Source organism: Melanerpes formicivorus, unplaced genomic scaffold (genome assembly GCF_026170545.1).
Source record: "Melanerpes formicivorus ecotype bairdi unplaced genomic scaffold, bMelFor1.0.p_v2 SCAF_5, whole genome shotgun sequence".
NCBI lineage: Eukaryota > Metazoa > Chordata > Aves > Piciformes > Picidae > Melanerpes > Melanerpes formicivorus.
In genome coordinates, this window is record NW_027142357.1 from 19,515,365 (window position 1) to 19,525,018 (window position 9,654).

The window sequence follows — 9,654 nt, forward strand, 5'->3', positions numbered from 1 at the left end:
ATTTAAGTTATGGCAAACTACTATAATTATGTAATATCAATGTTTTGTCCTGCAATTTCACTAAGAATATCCCTACAGAAGCTGCATAAGCTTTAACTTATGCAAATGTGGAAGCTCGCAGTGAAATCAGTGCAGAATCTTATGAATCATTAACTTTGGCCAGAAAGCTTGTCTGGGGAAGGTGGGGAATGGCATGCAGTGGCAGTTACTGTTTCTTTGTCGTGGGTCTCTTCTAATGTCAGACTGATAAGGAAAGTAACTTGGAGGTTTTGCACTTTGTTCCAACTTACTACACTGACTGTCAGGGACACCAAGCCACTAAAGCTTTGGTATTCTCTTCTCTTTGCTATATTTCCATATACTAGTGGATAAAACACATTAATCTGGACAGCACTGTGTGGCTCTCCGTGGTACCAAAGGATTGCTTCAGCAGAAGGAACCTGGGCAGAAGAAGCTGGGAGTGTTAGAAGTCTTCCTGTAATACAACCTTCTGTGTTCTCATAAACCACCTGGAAATAAATTACAAGCATGTGAATACAATAAAGAAAAAGGCAAGACTGAGGGAACCTGGGTCTCTTTAGCTTGAAGAAGAGGAGACTGAAGAGTGACCTCATTAATGTTTATAAACATGTGAAGGGCAAGTGTCAGGAACATAGAGCCAGGCACTTCTCAGTGACATCCAGTGATAGGACAAGGGGCAACAGGTGCAAGCTGGAGCATACAAAGTTCCACACAAGAAAAAAGAAAAGCTTTTTCACTGTGAGGGTGACAGAGCACTGGAACAGGCTGCCCAGACAGGTTGTGGAGTCTCCTTTTCTGGAGACATTCAAAATCCACCTGGATGTGTTCCTGCATTGCCTACTTTAGGTGATCTTCCTCTGGCAGGAGGGTTGGACTAGATCATCTTTTGAGGTCCCTTCTAACCCTTACCATTCCATGATTCAATAATTCTGTAGTATAACTGTAATTTTAAACATCTGAAAGCACAATTGGCAAAGGTTCCCATAGTAATTGCTGAAATTACAATTGATTAGTTTTGAAAGCCCCCAGCACTAAGTTCTCAGAAACCTCTTGGTGCAAGATGAGGATTGTTCAGCTGAGTGCAGGAATCCTCAATTGCTTTTATCCCTGGCCTTTAAGTGAAATAATAAAAAATAGTATTTTTTTCCCACTGATTCTTACTCTTACAAAAACAAGCAATTGAATACTGACACATACCAGCCTCTGTAACTAGGAATTTAAAACCTGGCCTTTATTATTCCAAGTCCCCATTTCAGGAACAAAAGGTCTTGATCCAGTTACTGATGGATCATACAGCAATTACTAAACAGAAAAGTGATGGCAGTGTAAAGCAATACCACGGCCACATTAAAAGTCCCTGGTCTCACATACTTAGTCATTATTAGTATAAACCTGTCAACCCTCAACACCAGGGATCAAATGGGCAAACGCTAAACCTGGTTCACATTTGAAAGTTATCTATTTGAGTCAAGTAGGGAAAGAGCTAGTTGGTAGATATTAGTACTAGTGAGAGTAAAAAGAGCGGCTGAGTTATCAAGGAAACATGGCAACTATTTTCTGTCTGAATTCCTGATGTTGCACAAGGTGTTTTTTCAATTCTCCAGGAACCAATGCAACTCTGCTAAAGCACATTCCTACCTTAAGCTCATGAAAGTATAATGAATGGGATACAGTATACTGGCATTGTATCCCTTGCCTTTTGCCAGCCCAATACTGGTATAACTTCTATAGGTGCATATTATTTAGCAGGTATTTCTTGCTGAAGGCCTTGCTTTGGTAGACAACCTGGAAGAAATTATTGATCCTGTATTTGACCCAGTAATTGTAAGTCATTTTAGTTCAAAGTATTTTTAATGTTATTTTCTCCATCAATTATCTATGTTTTGCAAGTATTCATAGTATCTCTGAAAGCTGTCTCCAACACTTGCATGATAGCTATCTTAACTCCTGAGGACTGCAGTACCCTGTACACGTTGACTCTAGAAGGATCTTTACTTGTCTATTTGACCATTTCTTACCTTATTTATACCTTTGCATGCCCTATAGTTCTATGATTACAATTTGAGCACTCTTGTCTATCTAGCTGAATAGTACCCCCCCCCCCCCAACACCCCACCATCCTCATCTGTAAATACCCAGGAGGCATAATCATGCACTTAGAATAAAAATAATCCTCCTACTGCTTGGTCTTTTTCTCCATTCTGTCCCTTTTCTCTGATTACACTATATTCCTTATGGAAATATTTTGACACCCACCCCCTATATTCTTGTACCCACACCGCCCTGCACTTTGAGGGAGTGCTTTGAACAGAGGAAGGCCAGGATGAGTGGGTATCTCACATACTCACTCACCCTTTTATTCTGGTGTCATTTCCCCCACCTCCTCATTATATTCCCAAGCCCTTCCCCTCCTTCTATTTTAGCTGCACCTACTGCTCCTCCCTCCTACAGCTACCAGTCCTCCCTTCCCTCCTCTGCCCCTCTAGTAAATGACAGAAAATATTTCCTCACAACCTCTGCTACTCAGGATTGTGTCTGAGTATATAGGGATCCTGAACCCCAGCCTATTATGTTACCTGCCTTATCTAAGCTCTCTAAATCACTTGACCCCCAAGAAGGTTGCCACAGGACAGCACTTAGCTACAGCACAGGCTGGAGAAGAGAGTGCTGTTAACGCACTGAATTCCTTGGGCTCCGACCTTTGCTGCTTAGTTAGACTGCAAGAAAGTATTTAGTGAGCTAGAGCACTGAAATTACTATTCTTTAAGCTTAGTCAAAATTACTGTGAAATTCCTTAATTAAAAAGTTCAAGCTGAGAAGCAAAACGGTTTTGAATTCAGCCATCACAGTGCCCCACTCAGTACTCTACCTTCCACCTCTTCATTATTGCCACCTTCATTTTCTCATGTTACCTTACAAGCTGCCTGTTGTTTTTACTTGCCACAGTGAGTGCTCATCCCCTCCTGCCTGCCACCCTCACACTGCCTTGATAAGCAAAAAGCTCTTTATGCAGAGTATTGACCTAGTGGCATGCACCAGCCCAGAGTGGGAGAGTGTCTTGAATTTCTTGCTCCCACAGGAACATTTGATTCAAGGATTTTCGCAGTGTGCTGAGATTCAGAAAGAGGCTGAAAATGTTGGTTGCAGATCTGAGTCTGAATGCATGATGAGTTTTCATTCTTTCTGTGGCAGTAAGATGTGTCCTGTGACAATTAATTCTGTGTGGTTTTCCCCAGTGTGTAGAAGAGCAGAAATGGTACTAAGCTCACACTGACTGCCAAGCTGCTGCTCTTGCACTCAAGACAGCAAGCTTCAATATTATTTTTTTCACTATTTTCCACAGGAAGCTTCCACATCTGCTCTCTAAATGGAATTTCAGACCTAAAGAACTTGAATCAGCTTCACTGTAATTCAGGATGCATGAGGTCAGTTTAGAAACATTTGGAAAGCCTGGACTGAGGCTATTTCATGAGTGCTTGTGTCACTCACATCTGTTACAGGCCACTGGAGCAGCACCTGCACATTCTGCAGACCTCCCAGCACAGTGTACCCTTTACTGGCCTCAGTAGGCTGAGCCTGACACACAGATATACATACATGCTCCTCACTGTGCTCAGAGGAACACATAGTCTAAATTAATTTCTGCTATTATAAATCCAGAAAACCTTTGCTACAATCCAGGAGTCTGGCTCTGGAGTCACAACACAGCTACAAAGAGAATTACATTCATGTTCCCTAATACCATTCTTTAGCCTACAAATAATGCATCCAAGACTTGTGCAGAACAGTTTCAGGCTTCAGAGGACCCCAGAACACCAGCTTAGACTCAGCTTTTGAATTTATAAATTACCTTCAAAATCACAACTGATTTCAGCAAAACCCCACACCTGAAACCATCACATTTCATGCAATGCCAATTGAATTTCTTCTCCTGGCCCTAGGGCTTTCTCATCAAAGAGCCTGCAGGCAAAAGGCCCTTCAGGGACAAGCTGCCTTGCAGAGACATGGTGGCAGGCTGACAAGTTGCTGTGTGTTGCTAAACAAATGGCACAGCAAGGGCAGGGACCATTTTCAAGATACCATTTCATACTACCAGCCTGAGACTGTGTCCTCTTGTTATGGTGCAGGCTGCCTGGGAGAAGAGACCAACATCTGCCTGTCTACAACCTCCCTTCAGGTAGTTGTAGAGAGCAATAAGGTCACCCCTGATTCTCCTCCTCCACAGGCTAAGCAACCCCAGCTCCCTCAGTCTCTCCTCATAGAGCTTGTGTTCCAAACCCCTCACCAACTTTGTTGCCCTTCTCTGGACTCATTCCAGCAAGTCAACATCCTTCCTAAACTGAGGGGCCCAGAACTGGACACAGTACTCAAGTTGTGGCCTAACCAGTGCAGTGTACAGGGGCAGAATGACCTCCCTGCTCCTGCTGGCCACACTGTTCCTGATGCAGGCCAGGATGCCATTGGCCCTCTTGGCTGCCTGGGCACACTGCAGGCTCATGTTCAGCCTACTATCGACCAGTACCCCCAGGTCCCTCTCTGCCTGGCTGCTCTCCAGCCACTGACCCCAGCCTGTAGCTCTGCATGGGGTTATTGTGGCCAATGTGCAGAACCCGGCACTTGGATGTGTTAAATCTCATGCCGTTGCGTTCCGCCCATCTGTCCAGCCTGTCGAGGTCCCTCTGCAGAGCCTCTCTACTCACCAGCAGATCAACTCCTGCCCCCAGCTTGGTGTTGTCCGCAAATTTACTGATGATGGACTCAATGCCCTCATCCAGATCATCAATAAAGATGTTAAAGAGCACAGGACCCAGCACTGATCCTTGGGGCACACCACTAGTGACTGGCTGCCAGCTGGATGTGGCACCATTCACCACCACTCTCTGGGCTCGGCCATCCAGCCAGTTCCTAACCCATCGCAGTGTGCTCCTGTCCAAGCCATGGGCTGATAGCTTGGCCGGGAGTTTGCTGGGGGGGACAGTGTCAAAGGCCTTGCTGAGGTCCAGGCAGACTACATCCACAGGCCTCCCCACATCCACCAGGCAGTCACCTGATCATAGAAGATCAGGTTGGTCAGGCAGGAGCTGCCCTTCCTAAATCCGTGCTGGCTGGGCCTGATCCCTTGGCCATCCTGTAAGTGCTCTGTGATTGCACTCAGGATGACCTGTTCCATAATCTTGCCTGGCATCAAGGTCAGGCTGACAGGCCTATAATTCCCTGGCTCATCAAACCAGCCCTTCTTGTGGATGGGCACCATGTTGGCCAGCTTCCAGTCTTCTGGGACCTCTCCAGTGAGCCAGGACTGCTGAAAAATGATGGAGAGGCCCGGCCAGCTCATCTGCCAGCTCTCTCAGCACCCTAGGATGGATCCCATCTGGTCCCATGGACTTGTGGGGATCCAAGCGGCTGAGGAAAGCTCCAACTACCTCCTCCTGGAACATAGGGACCATTTACCCAGGAGACCAGCTATGGTCATAAGCACACCAACAGAAAGATTAGTGAGCAAGAAGCATCAATCAGGCACTCATTTCTAGCTTGGAGTGGACACAGTTGACTGCGGTAACATCCAGCCACTGGATGTGTTCCTCTCCACATGAAAGTCAGGGATACTGAAAAACTAATAAAAGGCTTTCATAATTGCTTTGCAGGATGTATGATACTCCTTTTTGCTGTGCACATGCACAATTATGGATCTTCTACAAGCAGTTTTTGAACATGCGTACCAGAAAGTGGGTATTAAAATCCTTGTATTATTAAATCATATTTAATTTAATTATGAGATAAATATACCCTTAATAGAAAGCAAATGTTGTCAGGTGATATCAGCTGTTCTTGCCTACCTTTTCTATCACGGGAGTGCTTTAATAACCACCTCATCTATGCACAGCACATCTCTCTGAAATAGGGAAACAAAGCTTTGTTCAGACGGCAAATGGAAGCTGAGTTTGAAGGACTTGACCAAAGAGTGTCAGCAAGTCAGTAAACTCAGAATGTAAGCTATCAATAAAATTATTAAGAAAACCTCTCATAAAGGTTGTGATTTCACAATCAGGTTGCAGGAACTTAATGGGCATAGAGCTGAAAATGATGGCCCAGCTGGGTGACTCTGCCAGCTTCAAGCTTGCCCTGTAGTTCTTGGAGCTGTCCTAATGACTGAAAGCAGTATGTTTACAAAGAAACAAGTTAATGATGATCCAGGCATTAATAGCATGTGTGTGTTTGCCTTGTCATGGTATTATCAACACAACAGTTTTTAGACAACCTCAGACTTCACAAAAATCAGTGTTTGTGTTGCCACTGCAAAATGTCTTACTTTAGAAAAATCTAAAGATTGCAAAGAAATTCTTTCCGAGAGCAAACAATAGTTGAAAAGGAGGAAGCAAAGCTTCTGTTAAAGTAATTTTGGAGAAAATAAAAGCCTTCAAGTATTTTGAAAAAGGCACAGTCTTTCTTTGTGAGCACATGGAGCTTAAAGGAACTTTTACCAAATTCCACAACAGCTGCAACTGAAGAGAAAGCTCTGGGAACTCACAAAATGTCAGGCAAGGATATTCCCCTGACTTTAGAAATCCATAGATTTCTGACATATTTTTTCATATCACTGTCACTTACATGGGTGAATAAAGACTGGTAGCAATCCTACTGTTCACTTTGAACTGAACAATCACACAAGATTCAGACATAGAAAATGACCCCTTGATTTCTGAAGAGCTAAATTGCATCTTCAGCCATGTCAGGTTCCCCTTGGAGTACGCTCTGTGGATTTCTGCTGCAGGTTATTCTTTCTTAAACTTTGTGTTTCTTCAAGACATAGTTGCATTCTAGCCATTAGTGAAAGAAGGGGACAGTCCTGAAATGCTTAGTCACATCTATATTGTAATTTTTACTGACATCACAAAGAACTGACATAATCCTTTAGTTTATATAATTCAAAAGAGAAGGGAGGAGAAGGAGGAGAAAGATTATATAAAATGTATTTATATTGCTTCTACAACTGAATTGTTTTCGGTATAACGTCATGCTTTTAATGTGGGGGTTCTGCATGTGTCATGATTCTATAGATGTTCTTGCACACTACTTGCAGCTGCACTATTTGTCACAGCCAATTTTAATAGCAAGATGCTTGCTATGTCTTCCCTCTATTCTTAGTCCACAAAAAACACTTACTTAGAAGAAAAAAACCCCACTGCCTGATAACTTGCCTGCTTCCTTTCTTTATTCAGCCTTTTAACCACTTTTAAGAATTTTGGGAACACCATCTTTTGTACTACATTTTGTGACACCTGCAATTACAGCTCCACTGTCTTTGCTAGAACGATTTGTCAGCTGTGTTCTAATGTTTATAATGCTAATTAAATAATTTTAAGAACCTGAAGAAGCCACATTCTTAACAGCAGCAGTTTCTTCGAGAGCTTGATCCTTCATTCCTGAGAATGAAGAAAGATGCATTGTGATGTCCACAGACTACCAGGTTATCTAGGAAACTATAATCCACAAATGATTAGGTTAATCATAGAAAGTATGCAGTCCAAAAATGATGAGTTTGCTTAGGAATATGCAGTCCAGAAGACTAACATGTCATTTAACAGACAATAATACAGTGATGGATAGTGCCAAGAATGGGTCTGTAACGAAACACAATTTAAAAGAAAACACATTCTGAGCCAATGGCAACCTTGTGAAGCTCAACAAAGCCAAGTGCAAGGTCCTGCACTTGGGTCAGGGCAATCCCAGGCACAAATACAGGCTGGTTGGAGAATGGCTAGAGGACAGTTCTGAGGAGAAGGACTTGGGGGTGCTGGCTGTTGAGAAGTTTTACCTGAAGGGGGCCTACAAGAAGGATGGAGAGAGACTGTTTACAAAGGCAGAGGAGGACCAATGGATCCAAACTAGAAAAGAGCAGATTTAGATTGGATGTTAAGAACAAGTTCTTTACCATGAGGGTAGTGGAACACTGGAACAGGTTACCTAGGCAGGTGGTTCAGGCCCCATCCCTAGAGATACTCAAAGTGAGGCTTAACAGGGCTCTGGGCAACCTGATATAGTTGAAGATGCCTCTGCTTACTGCAGACAGGGCTGGACAAGATGACCTTTGGAGGTCACTTCCAACCCAGACCATTCTATGATTCTATAAACTCGGGAGCATTCCATAGCTGGATATGCCAGGGTCAAGTGTTGTCAGAAATTTTGCAGAGGCAAACTCTTCTAATTTTCAAAACCAGAATCACTAAAAGAATTCTCTTTACTAAACTTTGCTGGTCCAAGGCCAGTGTGTTATTCAGCCTTTCAGAGGGGACTATGCCATTGCATTCCAGCTTCCTGCAGACGTATCCAGGAAGCAGAACAAGATTTTGCAAAATTAAAACAAAAAACAAACCAAAAAAAACCCCAATAACAAAAAAAAACCCTCTTGAAAATATTACAGTGTGGTGAAACATGAGCTGTCTGGTTAGGGACAAGAAAGACAACCATAGAACTGGCAGTCCAAGGAGAAATGCAGACTTCAGAGGAAAGCTGAAGCAGGAGCACAGCCAAACTGAACAGGATAAAATTCAAGAAGAGGGTACAGCTGTAGAATAAAAGTTTTACACTATCAGTAAGTATGTTAACAAAAATAGATAAAAAGTATTATTTACTGCATCTCCTAAAGTACAAGAGAAACATTAACCTACTGGTACTAATCCAGTGGAGGCTGGAGAAGGTAGCATGCAATGAGAAGCTGAAGGAGCAGGCAGAGAGGACAGGAGGATTTACTGCTGTCTAAACATAATTCATAAGAGGCTACAGAAAAGATAGAGGCAGGTTTTTCTCAGAGGTGCACAAGGACAATAAAGAGGCAATCAGCAGAAGTCAGAGGATAGGAAATTCTGACCAGGGAAAATTATTTACCACGAAGGTGATGAAATATTGGCAGAAATGCTCTAGGAGGTTGGGGCACTCTCAAGGTGAGGCTCCTCCAGGAGGACTATACTTCCTCCAATTGTGAGTAACCATGCTTAACAGATCACCCAGATACAAATGTCTGTACTTGTATGGCTGAAATTTGGAGTATTTATGAAGCACAAAAGATTAATCACAAGGTACAGTATTTTTTTAATGCATATTTTTTTAATAAATGTATCATTCATGTACCGGTGCATTGGAGATATTTTAAAATATCTTTGATTTAGCACATGGTGGAAACACTGCATATATGTAAGATATGTAGTCATGCATCAAGTTGGTGGAAAAGTTCTTTTAGTTACCAAGAAGCTGATCAGTCCTTTTGGAAATGTATAAGAAGTGTTTCTGATATTAAAGATGTGCATCTGTGCTGACTGTCAAAGAAAACAGAATATTCCAGTGAGTGTTTTCAGAAGAATGCCAGCAAACAGCATTGAAATATGCAATAGATACGTGAAGATATTAGCTTCCAGACTTCAAATGATTGCTTAGCTCAGAAGTGGACCAGATGTGATTACAACACTTCTCCTTCTGTTTCTAATAAATCTCTAATCATAGATATGGGATCTAGTTGTGTTTCTGTACAGATCCAATTCCAGAAATTGTTGTGAATTACCTCACGTAAAACCTGCCTGGTAGTGTGTGTGAGAGATGTATCTTACACTCAAGTATGCAATCTCTATTATACTATAT